General features: G+C 40.9%; 1 long non-coding RNA gene and 2 pseudogenes across 1 annotated transcript; 1 reads left to right on the top strand and 2 right to left on the bottom strand.

Annotated features, from left to right (window-relative positions):
- The first annotated feature begins 141 nt into the window (after nucleotides 1-141).
- Nucleotides 142-14894, top strand: LOC121142622. Its single transcript, XR_005879648.1, has 3 exons — nucleotides 142-179; nucleotides 12848-12878; nucleotides 14559-14894. It is a non-coding gene; the product is annotated as an uncharacterized LOC121142622 (long non-coding RNA).
- A 1928-nt stretch (nucleotides 14895-16822) lies between these two features.
- Nucleotides 16823-17332, bottom strand: LOC101832532 (annotated as a pseudogene).
- A 1623-nt stretch (nucleotides 17333-18955) lies between these two features.
- On the bottom strand, nucleotides 18956-19423 carry LOC101832269 (annotated as a pseudogene).
- Between the last annotated feature and the right edge of the window lie 4505 nt (nucleotides 19424-23928).

The following is a 23928-nucleotide window of genomic DNA, read 5'->3' as shown; positions in this document are numbered from 1 at the left end:
AAGTCACATGTTTAATGGCGGCATACAGACTTCCTCCTACATATATGGGCTTATGTGTAGTAAATCCATGAGCTCACAGAGGTCAGAAAATGGTGTCAGACCCCCCTGAACTGGAGTTAAGGTGGTTGTGAGAAACTGTGTGTGTGCTGGGAATTGAACCCTGGTCTTCTACAAGAGCAGTAAGTACCCTTGATATCCAGCAATCTCATCATCTTTTAATGTGCGTGTTGGTTTTCTGTATGTCATCTTAGAGTCTGACATGAAGGACTTTGTCCAGATTTAAATCATTTTTTTGTCGCCAGGTGGTGATGGCGCATGCCCTTAATCCCAGCATTGGGGAGGCAAAGGCAGATGGATCTCGAGGCCACCCTGGTCTACAGAGAGATTTTCAAGATGGCTAGGGCTACACAGAGAAACTCTGTCTCAGAAAATAAAAACAACAAAAAAAGGAGGGAATGAAATTCCCAGCCAATATGATTCCCATTTTAGACTTTGCTCACACTTCCCCATGTGCTCTCTCTCCATCTTTCTGCGTGTGTCCTGTGAGTCCCATGAGATAGATTCATTTTTGTCACTTACCTATCTGGCTCACTATTTTTATTGCCATATACAAGAAATTATTGCAAAGATCAGTATCATTAAGATTTTCCTGTTTTCTCAGCCGGGCGGTGGTGGCGCACGCCTTTAATCCCAGCACTCGGGAGGCAGAGGCAGGTGGATCTCTGTGAGTTTGAGGCCGGGCTGGACCGACAACCTCCAAAACAATACAGAGAAACCCTGTCTCGTAAAAACCAAAAAAAAAAAAAAAAAAAAAGATTTTCCTGTTTTTTCTTCTAGTTTTAAAAATACTGTTATTTAATCTTATGCATGTACAAGTACAACTTGATTCTTTAAAACACTTTTAGATGTATTTATTTTATTTTTGGTTTATGACTATTTTGCCTGCATGATTGTCTGTGTACCAGATGTGTATCTAGTGCCCTCAGAGATCACAAGAAGGCATTAGATCCCCTGAAACTGGAGTTAATGAATGTAGGTGCTGGGATCTGAACACCGGTCTTCAGAGTCATCTCTCCAGCCACCCAACTTCACTCTTTTATACATGGATGCCTACTTTTTTCAAACAACTTTGAAAAACAACAAAGTTTTCAACAACAAACTTTGTTGAAGAGATCACACTTCTCCACTAAGGGTCTTGGCACATTTGTCAAAGGTCACTTGTTTACATTTAAACATGTAGGAGTTTATTTCTGGATGCAGCTCTCATGGTTTATTTGTCTGTCTTTATGACAATACCACATTTCAGGGGTTGAACTAAGGCCTTTTTGTGTGATAGACAAACAGTCTACCACTGAGCCATGTCTCTACCCCAGTACCACAACATTTTGATCCCTGTAGCTCTGGAATATGTTTTAGATTCAGGAGTAATTCCTGAGCACTAGACCTTTCCATCTGCACATCCCCAAAATTGTTTAGGCTATCTGTTGCCTCTTGGCATTTCATGATGAGATTTTCGGTGCACACACATATATAGATCTAACCTTGGGGTTTTGATGGTGATTGCTTTGGCAGTCTGTGTTCTTTAATAAATGCAGTGAAGTCTCAAAAAATATAATGAAATCTCCTGAGGTAACAGACAAGAGCTTACAGGAGAAGTGGGTAGAAATTTTTTCTTAACTTTTTTTGTAAAATAAAATTATCATAGTGGAAATTTAAACCGATAGCTTCAGTGGATCCAGTAGGATATATTAGACAACAGTTGATGCCTTTGGCAATCGTGGTCTTGTTAATAATAGTGACAGTTTTTACTGTAAAATCGTTCTGCTTGCTTGGTTTTTATGTTATAGAAAGGATTTATACTCCTTTACTTCATGTTACTGAGGTCCACAACAGCATTTCCCAAAGTTATGGTACCTGAAATATTAATTCCTCTAAAAAAAAGGGTTCTTTGGTTTAACAAGCTAGGAGGCATTCCGAGCCCCAGCCAGCAGCCTGCGCTTAAAGAAAGATTAGTAAAGGCTCTGAGAAGCAGCGTGGTGCAGATGTAAAACATCAGTTCGGTGTTGTATAAACCAGTGTATACCAAACGTTTACAAAGACAACTGTTTTTTACTAAACCCTATGACTAAACACACTATGAGCAAGGAATTTTAAATGAATGGCTATTTAGAGGCTGGATGGTAAACACCAAGATTACTCAATGTGGGTCAGGACTGAGGGAGAATGGATCTCCCCCTTTTGCATCTGTGATATGCTGGATGTGATTTCCGCAGGCTTGGAGACCCAGTTGGATTGGCAGTACGAGAGATTGTGCGATTTCTTCCCTATGCCTTTTGCATCTTCTCTGGGAAGCCACGCACCATCTCCAAGGTTTCCATGACCTTGCAAGAAAGGAGACAAAGGTTCCAAGGGAGAATTGCACCAGGCCAGAGTGACTGTGATATGGGTTCTGCTCAACTGCTTTTGTGATGAGGGTGATTTTGTAACATTTCCCTAGGATGGAAGTCAGCAATAAACCATCTTCATCCAGCATGCTCAATCACAACTAGTTGTTTGTGTATTTTCTCTTTGACCGTGACATAGCCTTCCTCCTAATTTCTCTTTCATTCCTAACAAATGGCATCTTCCAAAACATTGTAAGAGTTCAAAACCCTTTAAACAATGTATTATTTATCTTTCTGGCCACGAAGATTCCTTTAGAGTCATTACAACCCATCAATGGTGCATTTGCTGACTTAATAATAAGCAGATTTGGTTTTCAGGAGACTGAGGCAGATGTAAAGGGCAAACCCATTAGGGTCTTTCACATCCATTATCAGAGTGCGGGGGTGAGGTACTGACTTCAGCCACCTCAGAGCTCATGAGCCTGAAGTGTGTACAGCTCCAGAGGTCCTTCTTCAGAGAAATAATTTAAATTTCTGAGTAATAAGAAATATTAAATATCCACCTAGAGTCATGAAATAATGTACCACCACAGGAAGATGTCAGAAGTTGGCAAATTTTAAAAAGCCCTCAAATTTTTGGAAGGCCAAAAGCCTGTTTACTGTCCAGTTAGCTTATCCACCCAAACACAACTATTTGTCTGCAAACTATTTGATGATCTATGCATAGAACAATTGTATGTGGGTCATGCTCTATACATCAAGACTGATAGAGCGAACAATGTTCTCTCTGTTTGGTGTGTCCAAGGATGCTTCTTCAAGTCCTAGTACAGAAGACTTCCTTACAGAATCGGCATTCCCTGTTCAGCGTTCCCACTTCCATGTTAGTGGATATATTGGCACCATTGCTTTTCAGGTCTTGTCACATTACCATGCCTATGGAAACTTCTCTCTGTGGTCTTTTACAGAGGAGCTAGGTGATTTCAAGGCCACTCTGGGTTCGCTTTGTTTGTTGCAGCGAGCCATCTGGTTTCTTCTTATTTTTTTGTTATTTTCTTAATAATAGTTTTTTGGTTTTTGAAGTTATGATTACATCATTTCTTCCCTTACCTTTCCTCCCCTCAGCAACCCATGTTCCCCCATAGTCTCAAATTCATGACCACCGTTTGTTAAACACACACACACACACACACACACACACAGCTTCCTAAGCACATGAATACAATCTTCTCACTCTATAGGATGTTACTTGTGTGTGTATGTTTTTAGGGCTGACCCCTAGTGTTGGATAATCAATTAGGAGTTTATTCTCTGGAGAAAACTATTTCTCCCACTCTCAATATCCCTTAGTTGGCTGTAAGGGTTGAGACCTCCTGAGCTTTTCCACTTCCATGTTAGCAGGTCTATTGGCATCATTGCTTTTCGTGTCTTGTTTCAGTTTTTCTTATTTTTAGACAGGGTCTCACTATGTAGCTTTGGTTATCCTGGAATTCACTACATAGACCAGGGTGGCTTTGAACCCACAGATATCCACCTGTCCCTGCCTCTGGAGTACTGAGATTAAAGGCATGTGATGGGGAAGTCCTGTGTATATGTCAATAAAGCACTGTTGGCTAATAGGGAAGCAAGATAGGTGGGACTAGGAGTCGAGGAGAGTTCTGGGAAATGTAGTGAACTGAGCCATTGCCATGTGATCCCCGGAGAAGAGAATGCAAGTCTGTTGTTCTTGAAAAGATAAGTCCTTATAAAAATATATAGTGATGATTATGGGTCAATAATTAAGTCAGAGCTAGACAATGAGAAACAATAGCAAATGGCCAACAGTTTATAATTAATATAGCATCTTGTTTGTTATTTGGGGGTTCAGACAGCTCAGCAGGGCCCAGGCAGTTGGCAGGGAAAACTGCACGTTACAACCATGCCTTACTCTTTTTTAAAAGGAGTCATTTATTATTAATGTGTATATGTATGTGCCCGCATGAGTTTATATGTACCACGTGTATGCAGGAACCAGAGAAATCCAGAAGAGGGAGTCAGAGATGCCATGGAACTGGAGTTACTGGCAGTTGATCCTCTAGAAGGGCAGAAAGAGGTCTTTACTATTGACTCATCTCTCCAACCATTTGTGTGTGTGTGTGTGTGTAAGTGCCCACAAAGACCAGCAGAGAAAATTGAATTCCCTGGAGCTAGAGTTACAGGGATTATGCACATTGGGATCCAAACTCCAGTCTTCATAATAGGGTAGCAAGCACTCTTAGCCACAGGAGCATCTCTTTAGAGACATTGGAGGGACTATCTGAACTCATTGTGCTCACTGACCAGCTGTCCCTTGTTGTCCCTAATGCTGTGGCATAATTTGATGTAAAGTTGAACTTAGCGTTTTCATTTCTCAAAGTTGGGTGTGCAAGCAGAGATGGTGGTTAGGTTATAACTTTCCAGAACTTGCAGTTGCAGCATCACGCTCCTATAACTATAGAAATGCATGGCTCCGGGGACACGTATAAGTTCTAGCAAGGAGCCTTTTAGCATCATTACTTCCAGGATAAACCCACTTTCAGTTGAAGGCTAAATTTCTTACTCTAGATGCAGTTTTGCTGCCTTTGGAAGGGTCACAATTACATCTTGAACTTAAGGATTAGATCTGCAGAAAAACACTGTCAACGCCTGACAGACATGCGCGTGTCTGTTCCAGTTGGCCAATTGTTAAATCTAATAAAACAATTACTTGGCATTATGTGGTTCAGTGACTCTTAAATCTGACTGGGGATTAAGTAAGTCTATGTAACTTTTAAAAATATACATCCCTTGGCTACAAGTTCAGAAATCTTGATTCTGTAGGCCCGGGTTATGTCCCTGGAATCATGCATGGTAAAGTTGATTCTGCTGTGCTGCCAAATCTGAGAATCACTGATGGGGAAAGAATATTTGGATCCAAGCCCATAGACCCACAGCTCTATAGGTTATCACAAAGAGGGAATCTAGCAGAGAGATTTTGACTTGGAGGAAGGAAAAGCAGTGAGCCTCCCATTCAGTTGACATTAGTCCTTAGTGGCCAGGAAAAGGGTTTGGACTACCTCCATACCCCGTCCGTTTGCATAAATAGAAAAACCAGGGGCTGGGGCTGGTGAGATGGCTCAGTGGGAAGACATGTTCTCCCATACCTAACAATCTGATTTGATCCATCCACAGAACCCACGTGTGGAAGGAGATTGTAAGTGTCCTCTGATCTTCACATGTGCACTGTGATATGTATACCTACACACACACACACACACACACACACACACACACATGCACACACACACCCCACATATAAATGTAATAAAAACATATACATATACATAGACATGCATTCATACATACATACCATATACAAATGTGATAAAACATATATATATACACAGACAGACATGCATACACACATATATGCTTATATGTAAATATACACACACCACATACAAATATAATGAAAACCATACATATACATATAAATATATACATATACATGCATACATACACTTACTATACATACTGCACACAAATGTAATAAAAAACATATATACATATTCGTATACACATGCATGCTTACATATATATACACACCACACACAAATGTAATAAACATATATATACATAAATGCATGCATACATATGCACATATATGCATATATACACACCACATACAAATTTAATAAAACATACACATATACATGCACATATGCATGCATACATCCATACACACACAAACACACAACCATTTAAGGTTAGTTTTAACAAAAGGCAGCTTACTAACTCCTGGGGTTTTAATGTCCATCAGTCCAGGTTAATTGATGTGTAAAACAATTTGACATGCTCTCCCTATGTGCCTCCTACTTGCAGGTATGAATATGAACTCTCAACTACAACTCTAGAGCCATGCTGCTTCTGGCTTTAGAATCATGAAGGATACAGGAGTAAAAAGATTGTGGAATCTTTCTCTGTGGTTAAGAAAACACACCGAGGCCATGTGTGTGGCAGGGAGTCCTGGAATGGAGAGGTCATTTCAGACAGCTGTAAAGGTGAAGTCTGGACTGTGTTGAAGACCCCATGATGTTGGCAATGCTAGAGCCATGTGATGTCTATCAAGGAGAGCTATAGACGGGGAGTGAAGCCAGACCAAGGGAGAGAAGTGTGTTCCATCAAAGCTGGAGGCAGTGAGCCATCTAAACCCTTTGACATTGGATATGGAGCTACAGGATTTTGAGTTTGCCCTGCTGGGTTTCAGTTTTGCTTTGGTCCAGTATTTTCTCATATGCTCCCTTTCCTTTTTTGGAATGGTAACATATATTCCGTGCCATTGTGTGCTCCAAGTGTGCAATTTGATTTTTGCTTTTACAGGGGTTACAATTGGAGAGTGCATGGAGTCTCAGAACAGACTTTGGACTTTGAAACAGTGTTGAGACTGTAAAAGGTTATGGTGACTTTTGAAGTTAGACTAAGTGCAGTTTGCATGATTGCACAGCCGCAAGAATATGGAAACCAGGAAGTGGAATGTGGTAGCTTGAATGAGAATGGCTCCCATAAGTTTCTATCGTCGAATGCTTGGTCTCCAGTTTGTAGAACTGCTTGTGAAGGATTAGGAGAGGTGGCCTTGTTGGAAGAGGTTTCAAAGCCCATGCCATTCCCCGTCTGCTCTCTCTCTGCCTCCTACTTGGGGATCAGGTATAAACTCTCAGCTGCTGTTCCAGCATCCTGTCTTCCTGCTTGCTGCCCTGCTCCCCACCAAAATGGTCACAGGCACATCCTTTGAAACTGTAGTCCTCCAGTAAACTGGCTATTCTATACATTGCCTTGGTTTCAAAAACAAAAGAGCTGCAATGGGATGATGGGACAGACTTATTAGACTTCCTAGGGGAGGTCTTACCCTCTCCAAGGGGAAGATGAGAGATGGGGTAGGGGAAAAGCAGAAGGGGGGGAACTGGTGAAGAGGAGGGAGAAAACTGGCCTTGGAATGTAAAGTTAAATTAATAAAAATAATGTAAAAAAATGAGCTGGGCACCAAAAATTTCTCATGCAGAGAAAGTAGCCTTTAACTAATTTCTCAGAGAAGAGTTTATTGTCTGATTGATGCATAACATTCAGATCAGGTGGTTGGTTGTGACCCCCTGAGAAACACTGGAGTTGGCTCAACCTCACTGAACGTGTGATGGTGAAGGGTGGTAGCCACCACAAGGAAAACTGTGACTAGTGGCAGTGATTTACAAGGAGATGGTTTCCATGATCTACTTTAACTGAGAGTAGACTTGCTTTACCTTGGCTGAGTTCTGGACTTACTAAGCCACCTTGGTCCTGCTGACCTGAGGCCTTGCTTCTGACTGTGGTGATCAAGAAGAAGGGTAGTATAGGAGCTCTGTACTGTACAGAAACTCAACTTACTGTTCAGATAAGTCTCCTGCAGCCCTTGCCCTAAGCCTTACATCTGAGATAGGTCTCCAATCACAGGAGGCTCAGTAGAGGGCCAAAGCCAGCTGTGGGGGCTGGTACATGCCAAGAATCCCAGCACTTGGGAAGTGGAGGAAGAGGAATTAGGAATTGAAGACCAACCTAGGCTAGGTAAATAGACACTGCCTCATTCCTGCGTCTGCCTCCCAACCCACAGAAAACCAAGGAAAAGCCAAAGGATGCAGAACAAACAAGAGCAGACAAGAGGTACCACTTCCAAGAGTGTGGGTCCTCCCAGCAGTCTCTTTTTAAATTAATGTTTACTCTTTGACAACTTCATGCATCTATGTATCTACTCTTATAATTTTAAAAAGTGACGTGCAAAAGAAAGGCGCCACGTGACAGAGCTTGGATGTCATGATTTTGACACTCGCTTGAATATATAAGGCAGTACTTGTAATTGTAAATGAAAACAATGCTGCCTTTTTGTAAGTTTTTTGATTTTTTTCATTAAAAATTTTGCTTTCCTTAAGAATTAAAGTAGGGGCTGGAGACACAGCTTAGTGTTTAAGAGCACTCACTGGCTGCTCTTTTGGAGACCCTAGGTCTGGTGCCAGCACCCACCTGAAGCTCTCTAACTCCAGTTCCAGGAGATCCGAAATCGTCTTCTGGTCTTGATGGGACGGACTCAGTACATAACTCAGCAGATGAGAACACTTACCGCTCAGGCATGATGAGCTGAGTTGAGTTTAAGCCCCCAGAACTTGTCTAAAAACCTCGGTATGGTTTTGTGAACCACAGTGCTGTGGGATGAGGTAGAAGGACTCGTGGCCTTGCTGACTAACAGTCTAGCTCTAGTTTACTGCGAGAACCTGTCTCAAGGGAATAAGACAAGAAGTGACGGAACAGACTACCCGGTGCCCATTGTGCATGTGCATGGGACACATATACACATGCACACACCACATAGACACACAACCATAAACACACACAAAGAATCAAAGAACGTATCCACCAATTTGGATAAACTTTGAGGATCATGTAAATTCATAAGCATTTGTGCTGATAGAAAGATTCTGTTAAATTAAATATTTGTCTTCTGAGGATCCACTGTTTCCACCACGTTTTATATTCAACTAAAAGAAAATTAATCTTGATACAACATGTAAAACACACCCTTCTTTTGCTGTGGAGTTGGTGTTTTGTTGTTCTTGTAGGGAAGGTGAGACAGGGCCTTTTTACCTAGCTTAGGTTGGTCTTTAGTTCCTAATCTTCCTCCACCTCCTGTGCGCTGGGATTCAAGGCATGCACCATCCCACACAGCTTGCTTTAGCTCTCCACCGAGCCTCCTGTGATTGGAGATGTGACTTTGGACTGTAGAGTGTCTCAGACGTGAGACTTAGGGCGCTGCTTCCAGGAGATTGACCCCCCACACTGCAATTAAGTAGAGTGGACGTTCAACAGACAAGTCCTATGCTACCCTTCTTCACAATCACCAACATCTGTGTGCATGCGTGCGTGCGTGCGTGTGTGTGTGTGTGTGTGTGTGTGTGTGTGTACATTTATGCCACATATGTGGATGCCTGCGGAGACCAAAAGAGGGCATCAGATATCCTGGAGCTAGCATTACAGGTGGTTGTGAATCACCGGAGATGGATGCTGGGACCCAAACTCAGGTCCTTCCTGAGAGCAGCAGGCACCGGTAACCACTAAGCCATCTCTCTAGACCCTGTGAACTTTTTTTCCCCTCAGAAGTTTGCTGCCCCTGAGGTTAATGTAGTCGATTCTCATTTCCTGTTGTTTCTCTTGGGAAGGTTTTTTCACAGACTCTCAGTTATGGCACGTTAAAATGCCACAGTGACATGGCTGATTCTGATTCTTTAAAATGAATTAAAACATTTAAGATGAATGAAGGGACACTAAGAATAAAGCAAAAGATGTGGGACTTTAAAAAATCTCTTAGAGGCCCTTTTCTAATCTTATTGATTGCATATTACCTGCATCTTTTTGATTCTTTATTTTTTAGTTTCTTAGAGGTTTGTTACTGTTCCTGTTTGTTACTGTTCTCTCAAGAATTTCCTCGATTTCACTTTCCAATGATTATATTAGTTTTAAATGTCTATTACTGTGCTGGAGAGATGGCTCAGCAGTTAAGAGCACTGGCTGCTCTTCCAGAGGACCTAGGTTCAATTCCCAGAACCCACAGGGAAGCTCACAACTGTCTGTAACTCAAGTTCCAAAGGACCCAACATCCTCACATAGACATATATGCAAGCAAAACACCGATGCACTGAAAAATTACAAAAATAAAAAATGTTCTGATCTCAAGAGCTCTCTCTTGCTTCATTACTGCCCTTGTTATTTTGTTTTGTAGTTTTATCTGTAGTGCTTGGGGTTGATCCTCAGTCTTCCACATGCTGAATGTAAGTTCTCCCACTGGGTTATTCCCCAAACCACAGTAGAAATTTCCAAAGGGTCTGCTATATGTATCACCTGAATTATTATTATAATCTCTCTAATTTTCTCTAAGACCAACATTTCCATTTATAAAAAATGCCAGATGGGATAAGCGTGCATGTGTGGAGCTTGGAAGCCAATAAGAAGAGACTTCTTCTTGGAGACTCACCACACAGCAGCGCTGTCTCTACTCACCCAGTCGAGTCATCTCCTTAGCGCCGTGCAATGCTGCCTTCTCACCCAGGGACAAATAACGAGGGATTAGATGACAACCAGCTTTTGGTGTGCCCGGGTTATCTTCAGCTCTTCTTTGTCCTCTGACAAACCTTTCTGCCAACCTTGAGCCTATAATCACATTGGAGTATTTTATCACAGTAACAGAAAATAACTAAGACAGGTTCCCTTCTCTCATATGTTTACATATGCACTAGGCTATAGTCTCCTCAAGCAATATTAAATAAAATAGCAACTTCTCCCTCTATATTCCAGAAAAACATTAAACTCTATTATCTGCAAAAGTCTCTTTTGAACATGTTAGCTTTTATTCCATTTTGTTCTACTATAATTTTAATGACATTCATTTGGGGGAAGAATAATATGTTCTTGGATTGCATCTTGAATTGAAAAAAAAAGATAATGATATTCTATCCTACTGCTGATTTGCTTCCCCATGGTTTTCTCAGATACCTTTACTTTTCTTATACAACTCAGAATCACCTGCCCAAGGGTGGTACTGCCCACACCAATTATTAATCAAGAAAATGTCCCACAGACTTGTCTACACGCCAGTCTGATAGTGACAATTCCTCAACTGATGATCCCTCTTCCCCGGTGACTCTAGTTTGTGTCATGTTGACAAAACAAACAAACAAACAAACAAACAAACACACAGCTAACTAATACAGATGTCAACAGACACAATTTCTGAACATAAACACCTAACTGTGCAGTTAGCTTGATTGGTACCGAACTCAACATGCCCAGCATAGGTGATCAGAAAGCTATTTATGAATACAAGTCTCTCTCTCTCTCTCTCTCTCTCTCTCTCTCTCTCTCTCTCTCTCTCTCTCTCTCTCTCTCTCTCTCTCTCTCTCTCTCTCTCTTTATTCTTGAGACAGGGTTTCTCTGTATAGTAGTCCTGGCTGTCCTAGAACTCACTTTGCAGACCAGGCTCAACTAGAACTCACTGAGACCCACCTGCCTCTGCCTCATGAGTGCTGAGATTACAGGCATTCGCCACCACTGCCTAACTACAAGCATCTCTTGATTGTTTTCTCTTCCCAACACTTAGCTGAGAGAGATGCCCAAGTCTCATGTGACTGTTGTTTCCTGTAACTGAGAGACTCTGCTGAACTCTGTCCTCAGAAAACACATTTAGCCTCATGTTGGCATTTCTGTTCCAGGGCAAAGCCATCATTGATTAAAATGTACATTATTGAACCATCAGGACGTGTAGGATTCAACTATGAGAAAAGCAATAAATGGGCAATTTATTAATCAACTAAGGCCACAAACCTAAACCTAATTGGGGAATGTTCTTCTGTATATATGTTTGTTTCTCTTATTGGATGATGAATAAAACATTGATTGGCCAATAGCCAGGCAGGAAGTATAGGCAGGACTACCAGACAAGGAGAATTCTGGGGAGAGGAAGGCAGAAAGAGGCCATGAGAGAAAGATGCCATGTAGTCAGAGAAGGGGTAACATGCTGGAGCATTCTCTGGTAAGCCAAGACCATGTGGAAATACTTAGAATAGTAGAAATGGATTAATAATTAAGAGAGAGCTAGCCAATAAGAAGTCTGAGCCATCAGCCAAACAGTTTATAATTAATATAAGTGTCTGTGTGTTTATTTGGGGCTAAACAGCTGTGAGATCAGGTGGGATAGAAACTTCAGTCTACACAAGCCTTTCTGACAAAGGATATCAACTACATGACTTCCCCCTAAAAATGCAAGCTTTACTGTTTCTAATTTTAGCATTTGCAGAGTGTGAAGTTTTAAAAAACTGATGTGTTCTGAGGTCCAGTTAAATCGAATATTTGTTGCTGTTTTTAAATCCTCCTTCATGAAAGTGACTGTTATATGTTAATTGGGGAAAAAAACAACAGGACTCCTGGCTCTCCAGATGGGAGCTATGTGGGACAGATGCCATCAGCTGGATGCTCACTGAGGAAGAAGAGATGTTAAAGATAATGAGGTCAAATGATGCAGATCTTAATGGTAATGGTTGGTTTCTAATTGCAAAATGATTGATGTATGGGGGAAGCCAGAGGGTATCCAGTCAGATGTAGTAGCTGTTTCTAGCAGCGAGGAGCTGGAGACCAGGGATATATTGCATCTTGTTTCTTTAATTGGTAATGAAATGATATACTAGATGTAAGATTGCTATATATAGAAACCATGATGCAGGCACAGCAATAAGGAAATCAGGGGACTTGCCAGAGCTCACTGCACCAGGCTGACAGCCCTGTTGGGTGACAGAACCATGTAACTTGTTTTTTATCAGCAATATCTATGTCCTCAATATGTCCTTTTCCATTATGCCCAATAAACTACTAATGTGCTTTTACTTTTTAATATTTCATAGGCCAAAAAGCCCCCTGTGACAGGCAAAGAAGGTAAGAACAATTCCCTGAAAAAAGAAAAAAACAGTGATTCTGGTACAATTGACTCTGAAGAGTTGAATCAGAAGTTCAGATGAAATCTATCAAAACAGGAAAGCCAAGAATGAGACATTTATGTCCAAATATTCAAATGATGAAGCAATGTTTACCTTTGACATTCTTTTCCTGAATGTCTTTACAAACTCCAGGGATGTGGAGTAGGCAAGGGGTTAGACATGAGAGATCCAAGGAAAAGTGCAGCCATGTCTAGGTAGCTGTGCCTCCTGAGAGTCAGAAAGCCTCTTTGAGGGTGATGACCCATGGAGTACCCAGGTTCTCTTCACTATATTAGAAAGTAATGTGATAGCACACTTTCCAAATTACCATACATGCCAAATGACCATGCATGCTCACTCACAACAGGTCTGCCTTCTCTGATGCATCATAATGTCATTCGAAATTGTGTGTGTGTGTGTGTGTGTGTGTGTGTGGTGTGCACGCACATTCATGGTTTTGTGTGCCATAGCACACATGTGAGGTCAGAGGACAGCTCTATGAAGTAAGCTCTCTCCTTCCACCTTTGTGTTGGCTCTGGGAGTAGGACTCAGGTCTCCAGCCTTGCTCATCAAGCACCTTTACTCACTGAACCACCTCACTTGCTTCTTGAACTGTGGTTTCTAACACTTTCCACTCCTTATAAAATTTTCAAGAGGGTCCTGAGAGGAATTACCCTAAAAGAGAGGGTTAGTGCATTGTGATTTAGGGAGGAAAAAAGGCTCACCATACCTCATGAAGATGGCATCTATCTCCTAGACATGAACTAACACCTCTGCAAAGTTCACAGCCAATGGGCTGCCATGCCCCACTTTGCTTTAAGCCAGCGTCCCAATCCCCAGAATGCACTGGTTTTTTCTTTGCCGTATAAATTTCTGCATTAGCTGTCTACATATATCGAGATAATGGAGATGAAACCATCACCTTGTAACACAGGTGCACTTGAAATGTGAGCAAAATCAGTAGAAGAATCTGCAGTCCTGGAAAGCTGTTAGCCATATCCATGCTATCAGACACTAGGCAAGGAAGCATATCATGTAAGACATAGTGATGATGTGAAATGTTCTACCTGGACTATGTCCCTTGGAGTAAGGATCCTAGCACAGCAGGAGAAGCCAAAAAGTCAAAGAAACCAAATCCTTAACTATGACCAGACAGAAACAGTCAATCATTTCTGTCTTGAAGTTAAGGGCTCACTCATGAAATTCAACATGGAATTATAGACACTGTGGTGCAGCTTCAGGTAAGTACACCAGAGCAATGGGAGGTTGAGGCCATTATGGAGATAAATAATGTAAATCCTTCATTGTTGGTTTAGAAGACTAGGAAGCTAATCTTTAGGCTTAGTAGGTACAGGACTACATGGGGGCAAATGGACATATAAAAGGATGATTGTCACGGATGTCAAGCAATAACACCATGGTAGTAACATTTTATGTGTGAGTATGTGTTTATTGATATGTATTCTGGTGTACACATATGTATTTGTGCATGTGTGTTCTCAACCTTCCTAATGTGGTGACCCTTTAATACAGTTCCTCATGTTGTGGTGACCTGCAACCATAAAATTATTTTCATTGCTACTTCATAACTGTAATTTTGGTACTGTTATGACTCATAATGCAAATATCTTACATGCAGGGTATCTGATATGGACCTCTTTGAAAAGGATCTTTGACCCCAAAGGAAGTCTCCACCCACATGTTGGGACCCACTGCTTCGGACAAAGAAGATGAGAGAGAGCCTCATTACTGTCCTGTTACCATCAAAGCCCTCCACTGTGTCAGACTGATAGGAAACACTTTCTTGCAAAAATCCACCACTGAGATGGACGTAATAACACAACCTTGTCAGCCCAGCACCCAGGCTGAGGCAAGAGATAGTTGTAGATCTCCTCCCGCTCCATGGCAGGGCTCTGTCTCAAGCAGAAGGAGGGAAATGAAACAAAACAACAGCTACAACGAAACAAAACCAAAACCGTTCCGAATTTGTGGCTTCTTTCAGTAGACCGTGCAAGAACAGGCTTAAGCAAGGGTGTGGAGGGAGCTGCCTGGGTGACCTTTCAGAGCTAGGCACCCCACTAGTCTTGCCCTCATTCTGAGAAATGCCTGAAATCCCACTATTCAAGCTTCATTTCTTTTGCATAGTTTCTCTTTTCTTTTACGTTTCTTTTCCTTTTATGACCCTTCGCTCCCCCACATCCACTTTCCTCCTTTCTTCCCTGTCTACTTTGGTGGTGAGGAGTAGTGATTTCCCTGTGTACCCTTGTGTGATTTCCCAAGTGCTGAGAGTATAGACGCTCACCACGTGCCTGGCTCTGCAGGGATTTTTGGCTTTGAGAAGTCAAGGAAGACAAGGATGTGCATCCCGCGTGGTCATAATTATCAATAAACTGTGTTTGATGTGATTTGCAATAAAGAAAGTTCATTTTAAAATTTGTATACAGCATAAAAATTTTCCTTATCCTTAGGTTTCATCTCCATTTTTAAGCAGGAATCAATAGTCACCCTTGAAAAATGTGCGAAATTGTTGCAAAGGCATGCAAAGATATGTAAAACTGTCCACAGGAACAAATTTTTAAAAGTTCCTTCTTGGGGGAGGGGGTGGGACCGAGTCTCATTATGTAGGTCAGGCTGTCCTGGATCTTGCTATGTAGACCAGGTTCCCTTGAACTCACAGAGATCCCTGCCCATCTCAGCCTCCTTAGTGGTGAGATTAAACTTGTGCGCTACCACACCCAGCATACAAAAGGTGCTCTTTAACTAGGACAGAACTACTGAGAGCTAGAGAGATGGTTCAGTGGAAAAAGAGTTCTTGCTGCTCTCCAAAAAGACACTGACTTGATTCCTGGAATCCATATAGCAATTCCCAACTGCCTGTAACCCAACTTCCAGGAGATCCAGCCCCTTGCCTTCTTCTGTTTTTTTTTTTTTTTGGTGCACATACATGCAAATAAAACACTAATACGCATAAAATAAACATAAATGAAATCATTTTTGAAAAAGAGCAAATCTGCTGCCACTCATCCTTCAGGAGAACATGAAACTGCTGCCCTGTGTGATGAAATACAGATGTCATCTTTGACAGTCAGTGGACTTCATCTTCTGTTTGGCTGTCAAAGGATGAGAAATTGTCATTACCCAAAGCAGTTCAATGGACTTAGAGCCCCCAAGCGTGCTTTGCAGACAGGAGAGGACTTGAGTCTACCCAGATTTCACCAAGACACTTTCTGGTTAATCCGCGTAGCTTCAATTCTTTTGTGAGGTCATTTTTGGCCGAGGCAGACAGCTTGATGTCAATGAGTTAAAGATCACGAAAATACATTTAATTTTAAGATCACTGAAGCAGAAATAACCATTAAAAGAATTCTGCAGGGCTTCAAGTATCTAAGGATTTGTTGCCTGAAGAAATATTGGGAAAACATTGTTTCCTATTTTAGCCTAAAGAAACATGTTTCCCCTGGCATTGAAAGGTTAATTTAGTTCTGCCTCCCTCCCTTCTTTTCCAGAGCAGCAGTTGGTACAGAAGAGTTTATCCTTGCTCTGAAACCTTCCTAATGGCATGAAAGTCTTTGAATGGAAAGAATTACCTGGTTGGCAAAAGTACCTACCATTAAGTCAGTTCAATTAAAAAAATACTATCTGTGTCCAATTGCTCTAAGTTTTCCCTCTACTCCTACAGTCACTCTCATATTCAGTTTTATTTTCAGTGTATGCAGATGTGTGTGTTTCCATGTGTAATATGTTTTCATGAATGTATGTATGTCTGCATATATGCACAAATATATCTATGTTTGCATGTATTATGTTTGTATGCGTGTGTTCGCATACACACATGTATGAATATTTCCTTTCAAATTCTCCTTGGACCTTATATTTTATTTATTTATTTACAGTCTAGTCTTTCATTTCTTTTTGTACATTAGGCCATGAATTCATATGACATGGGCTCCAGCAGCTCAGGCTCCTTCCTGTTAGTCCTTACAAAGTGTGCCTCTCTGGGTGGCACAGGCTGATGACACTTTAGCTGAACCCAGGTGCCCTTCTCCTTGGCTTCCTTCTTCTTCTGGTCGTTTTCCTTCACCCGCTTCAGGAAGCTGTCTCTGCACTTAGAGTGCTTGATGTGCTCGTTCCGCATGCACGTTAAGCCTCTTGGCAAGAATCTTGCCCTTAACTTGCTTGTTTACAGTGATGCCCACAGCATGCTGGGTGACATTGTAGACTCTTCCTGTTTTGCCATGGTAACACTTATGGGGCATTCCTTTTTGAACAGTGCCCATTCCCTTGATGTCTACACTATCACCCTTCTGGTAGATAGATTCGCATGTATGTGGCCAAAGGAACAACCCCACGCTTCCCAAAAGGCCTAGAGGACATGTAACGAGTGCCCCTCCTCTTGCCCCTTGTGTTCGTCATTTTGGCGAGTTCCTGTAAGATGACTGCCGCGGCCCAGACCTTATATTTTAGAAAGTGAGAATTTTTCTATCTATAAGAAAATTGTAGGGAGCTGGAGAGACGGCTCAGCGGTTAAGAGCACTGGCTGCTCTTCCAGAGGTCCTGAGTTCGATTCCCAGCAACCACATGGTGGCTCACAACCATCTATAATGAGATTTGGTGCCCTCTTCTGGTGTGCAGGAATACATGCAGGCAAAAAGGCTGTATACATAATAAATAAAAAAAATCTCTAAAAAAAAAAGAAAAGAAAAGAAAATTGCAGTACTTTCTGTTTTCTTGACTGAAAACTATCTTGAAAAAGTAGTGATTTGAGGTTTGAAGTTCGATGAAGTTGACATCTGACTTGGCTATTTTCTTTACTCACTCTGAATGTGGGATCTTTATCAGATGTGTGAGTCACGGATATATCTTTCTTTCAGTCTGACTTATCTCTGAATTTTCTTGGGAACTTGTTTGGAGGTTGTAGCAGGAGAGCGCAGCTACTCCTATAGCCTCAGCTGAAGGCGGGTCCTCCTCTATTGGGGGAAGCTCATTCTCTTCCACGGACTGACTTACAGAGCGGAAGCTTGAGGAGTGAAGCTCCTGGAGCAGTGAGGAAGGAAGGAGACACCCGCATGGCCAGCCGATCAGACAAATCAGTCCTGGCGATCAGTGGGGTGACAGACATCACAGCCAGATCGCCCTCACATCCTCTAAATTTTCTTTTAAAAAGTAATTTATTTCTAAAGTTTTTATGTGCATTGATGTTTTGCCTACATGTAGGTCTGTGTGAGGGTGTCAGGTCCCCTGGAACAGGAGGTACAAACAGTTATGAGCCGCCATGTGGTTGCTGGGAATTGAACCCAGGTTCTCTAGAAGAACAGCCAGTGCTCTTAATCACTGAGCTATCTCTCCAGGCCACTCTAAATTCTATTTTTTTAAAGATTTATTTATTTATTACATATACAGTGTTCTGCCTACATGCCAGAAGAGGACACCAGATTGAATTGTAGATGGTTGTGAGCCACCATGTGGTTGCTGGGAATTGAACCCAGGACCCCTGGAAGAGCAGTCAGTGCTCTTAACCTCTGAGCCATCTCTCCAGCCCCCTAAATTTTCTTAATAGTGTCTTTCAACAGGCAAAAAACCAAACCAAACCAAAACAAAACAAAAAAACAAAACTTCTTCATTTTAATTAAATACAACAACTCTTTATTTCCCCAGTCATTGTTATCAGATTCAAGGTTATAAAGATTTTATAGTTTTTATTTTACATTTCAAATGGGTGGATTCATTTTGAACTAAATTCAAATGTGTATGGTTCCAGGTATAGATCACAATTCACTGTTTGCACATGCCTATCAAATTGTTACAGCATCATTATCTAGACAAAAGATTTTTTTCTTTCTCAACTGAATTGCTTCTGTCTCTTAAAACCCAACTGACATCTTATGCACGTCTACTGTTCACCATTCATTCCATCCTATTGATCTGTTTATCAATAGATAGCACAGCCTACTTACTGCAGCTTTGTAATAAACGCTGAAGTTAGTGTCATTCTTCACATTTTATTTCAGTTCTTGTCTTTTTATTTATCATACACAACTACTTGTCTTCTGGTTTGTTGAAGCAGTAAGTCAGACAACACTTGGCCACAGTATTGTTTGCCAGAGTGGCTAGCCATAAAAACTCCAGCACCATATTTATCAGACAGACACTCTCAATGAAGGCAACTAATTTTACCATCTTCATCCATTGTATAGTACTTCAGCACAGTCAACTTAATCTTCTTTCTCTTACAATTATTCTTCTTGGAATGGTATAAGACTTCTCTTTCCTTTTCTTAGCAACGTCACGAAGTCTCAACACAGGATAAAGGGTGGACTCCTTTTGAATGTTGTAGTCAGACAAAGTGTGGCCATCTTCCAACTGATCACTAGAGAGCAGCCTCTGCTGATCAGGAGGAATTCCTTCCTTATCCTATATCTTGGCCTTTATATTTTCTAGAGTGCCTGAGGGTTCAACCTGGAGCATGATGGTCTTCTCTGCAAGGGTTTCCTTGAAAATCTGCATCTTGGTGATGGTTCCACCTGCATTGGAAAAGAGATGGACTAGACACAATGACACAGGTGAGAGTCACATTTAAGACCATTCTTCACATTTTTATTAGTCCAAATTGCCTTCAGTTTTCTATATCATTTGCTTTTTCATATGAAACTTGGAATTATTTTGTCATTTTTATAGAAAAATAAAACCCCAGCAGGTTGTAATTGAGATAGCTTTGAATTTGTACATAAATTTGTATGAAACTAATACTGAAAGATATTATAAAGCTGATCATGGTGGCATGGGTCTATAATTTCATCTACTTGAGAAGCTGAAATGAGGGTTGTGCGTTCAAGGTCAACATGAGAAACTTAGCAAAGCTCTGAGACCAAATAAACTAAAGGCCTCACAACACAAATGAGCAAATGAAATCCCAAGATATTGTGACTTTCAAACTGCAAACACAGTATAGTTATCCCTCAGTATAAATTTCTCCTCTGGTATCTGGGGATATTCAAGCCCTTTATACAAAATAACATCTTGTTTGCCTCCAATATGCTTTAAATCATGTTCCATTACTTTTAGTGACTAACAGTATAAATTGCATGCAAATGGCTGATAAATTGTTTGGGTAATAATAACAAGAAAAACATCTGCACATAGTCAGTGTGACTTTGTTCTTTTTGAAATTTTCTTCCATGTGGTTGGATGAATTGATGTAACCAGTAGACATGGAAGAGTGACTGTCTACCTTTCTATTTATTTAGTTTTTCTTTAATTTCTCTCAGCAATGCTTCATAGTCTTCAGTGTTTAGATATTACATATTTTTATGTGCTTTATATTTTGCAGTCCATTTTTTGTTTTGTTTTATTTTGGTTTGGTTTTCAAAACAGAGTTTCTCTGTATAACCCTGGCTATGCTGGAACTCACTCTGCAGACAAGACTGGCCTTGATTTGCCTGCCTCTGTTTCCCCAGTGCTGGGACTGAATGCGTGCACCTCCACTTCCTGTCTTTCCATTGTTTATAATACCAACACAATGACTTATTTTTATTGGAAAATTAATTTGTGTTTATGTTGTGTGTGTGCATTTGCACACATATATGTATGTTACATTGTGCACATGGAGGTAAGGAGACAACTTGCAGGACCCACTTCTCGTCTAATGTGTGAGATCTAGATATAAAACTCAAGTCATTGGGCTTGATGGCACATGCCTTTATCTACTTGAGCCATCTTGCCAACCCAGCCTAATGACAGTTTAAATATTGAACCAACATGCAACAGCCTCACCTAGGTCACTTACTAGTCCCAATTACTTTTTTGTATATTCAGTAGGTTCTCCATGCAAATGATCATATTATATGAGAGCAATGACAGGTTCATATCTTAGATTCTAATCTATTTCTTTTTATTGTCTTACTCTACTGGCTATAACTTCCATTGAAATAAAGATTCAATTCAGTGATATCTTACCAGAGAAGTTATCGTGTCTGAAGAGAGAAAGAGACATTCAAACATAAAAGGTATTTAGACAGCAAATAGATCTGAACAGAGAACTCCATAAGATATTATGGTCAAGATGTCAAAAGCACAAAGTGAACAAGTAATATTAAGAGCTGTAAGGGGAAGACAATAACTCACTTGCAAAGCAAAACAACTGAAAGCTAGGAAAGCACAGAATGATTCTTTTTAAGACCTGAGTGTAAATAACAGTCAACCAAGGTGAATATACGCACCAAAACTATCTTTTAAAATTGACAGAGAAGTAAGGACATTTAAAAACAAGAATTAACTAATGTAACTCGTGATCACCAAGCCAACACAGCAGAAAACTCTTAAAAGATTACTTCACAGCTGTAATCAAGAGAGCACAATGAAGAATAGATCTGATGGAATAGATAAGCTAAAGGCAGCCAGGAAACAATCCATCATAAGTAGATTTAATAGGAGGGAAAGTAAAGAACAAGCAATGATTCAACCAAGCAGAAAAACAGCCAACAAAGTTATGGGAATTAGTAAGTCTTTCTCAATAGCATTTAATGTAAATAATCTCAAAACTATGCAGAGGTGCAGATTAGCTGACAGGACTAAAAACAATACTCAACTATCTGCTGTCTCCAAGGAAGACACTTCACTGACAAAGATACTTGTAGACTGAAGGTCAAAAGATGGATGTCAATCTATGAAGAAAACAAAAGCTGAAAACAAGCTGGCATGGTTGTTCTGGTATCTGAGAAAACAGACTTTGTGGTGGTTTGAGTAGGAATGGTCCCCACACACATATCTCATACATAGAGAATAATAATAAATGAAAATTAATTAATAAAGGGAATGATTCGTTAAGAGGACATAGCAATTGTAAATATAAATACACTAAATGTTGGGCTTCTAATCTCATGAAACAAAGACTAGTAGCCATGAAGGGCAGATAGAATCTTTTTAAAAATCTTTTATTAAAATAAATTATGTCTTAGAAACATGCATGCATGCTTCACATGTCAATACCAGCTCCCTCTCCCTCCCCTCCTCCCTTGTCCCTCCCCCAGCCCTTCACCAGCTCCCCACCCAGTCCCCACATCACTCCCCAGGGAGGGTGAGGCCCTCCTTGGGGGGGATCTCCAGAATCTGTGATTTCATCTAGGGCAGGATCTAGGCCCCTCCCTATGTGTCCAGTCTGAGAGAGTATCCCTCCATGTGGTACACACTGATCTACTACCCAAGGCCCCAGAGATCTCTGAGGCCTCCTCATGGAGTCTGGAGCAGTCCCCTGTTTGCCTCTCAGCCATCAATCTGGGGTTCAAGAGCTCCCCTTTGTTCAGTCAGATGTCTTTGTGGGCTTCACCAGAACAGTCCTGACACCTTTGTTCATCATGCCTCCATCTCTGTCACTGAGTTCCAGGAGTTCAATTCAGTGTCTAGCTGTGGATATCTGTCTCCGCTTCCATCAGTCACTGGATGAAGGTTCTAGGATGGCATACAAGGTAGTTATCAACCTTATCATCAGAGAGGGGCTATTAATGCAGTCTCTCCGCTATTGCTTACCTTGCCAATTGGTGTTATCCTTGTAGATCTCAGGAAATCTCACTAGGGTCAGCTCTCTCCTCAAAACCTATAATGACTCCATCTATTATGGTATCTCTCATTCTGCTCTCCTCTATTCTTAACCTCGACTCAACCTTCCAGCTCCCCCATACTTTCTTCTCCCCTCCTCTTATCCCCCTCTGTTTTTTCTGAATCCTTCTCCCCTCCCGCGATGTTCCCAATCTGCTCAGGAGATCTTGCCTCATTCCACTTCTCTGGGGTATCATGTATATCTTTTGGGAGCCTCCCTGTTTCACAGACTCACTGGCACTGGGATTGTAGGCTGACTTTCCCTTGATCCATATCTAAAATCCATATATGAGTGAGTACATACCATGTCTTTTTGTGACTGGGTTACCTCATTCAGGATAGTTTCTTCTAGTGCTTTCCATTTGCCTACAAATTTCAAGATTTCATTGTTTTTTTCCACTGAGTAGTACTCCATTGTGTAAATGTACCACATTTTCTCTATCCACTCTTCAGTTGTGGGGCATCTAGGTTGCTTCCAGGATCTAGCTATTACATATAATGCTGCTATGAACATAGTGGAACAGACCTCCTTGTTGTATGAATGGGCATCTTTTGGGTAGCCCTACTATATACAGACGATAAAAGGGCTGAGAACGAAATCAGAGAAACATCACCCTTTACAATTGCCACAACATAAAATACCTTGGGGTAATGCTAACCAAGCAAGTGAAAGATCTATTTCCCAAGATCTTTGAGTCTTTAAAGAAAGAAATTAAAGAAGACACCAGAAAATGGAAAGATTTCCCATGCTCTTGGATAGGTAGGATCAATGTAGTAAAAATGGCAATCCTGCCAAAAGCAATCTACAGACTCAATGCAATCCCTATGAAAATACCAGCACAGTTTTTCACAGGCCTTGAAAGAACAATTCTCAACTTTATTTGGAAAAACAGATAGAATCTTGTACACTAATAGCGAATGACCAGAACAGCCCACTGTCAGTATTAGATAGGTCATCTAAAGTAAAGATCAACAATGGAAGCCCAGAGCTAAGCCATAGCATAGATTAAATAGACTTCACAGATAGCTACAGAATGTTTCATGCAAGCAATATGGAAGAGACCTTTTTCTCCTAGTCCTATGGAAACTTCTCTAAAGTAGAGCCCAGTGAAGGTCACAAAACAAGTCTTTATAAATGCAAAACAACTGCAACAATTCTTATATTTATCAGATTTTAGTGAGATAGAGTTGTAAATGAATAGTAAGAGAAAGTAAAGAAACGATACAGATAATTTGAAACATGAACAATATTTAGTGTGTTTCTGAAGAAATCAGGAGGCAGATGTTAAATTCATGCAAGAAATAAAAAAATCCTAGAATCAAGTGAAAAGAAAATCTCAGTCTTCCAGAACCCCAGGATACAGCTGAAGCACCTGAGAAGATTGTTCACAGTGACGAGTGCTTGCTATGTTAGAGAA

Source organism: Mesocricetus auratus, unplaced genomic scaffold, assembly GCF_017639785.1.
Source record: "Mesocricetus auratus isolate SY011 unplaced genomic scaffold, BCM_Maur_2.0 Super-Scaffold_100010, whole genome shotgun sequence".
Taxonomy (NCBI): domain Eukaryota; kingdom Metazoa; phylum Chordata; class Mammalia; order Rodentia; family Cricetidae; genus Mesocricetus; species Mesocricetus auratus.
Note: the sequence above shows the minus strand (reverse complement) of the source record. Positions and strands in the feature narration are given on the sequence as shown.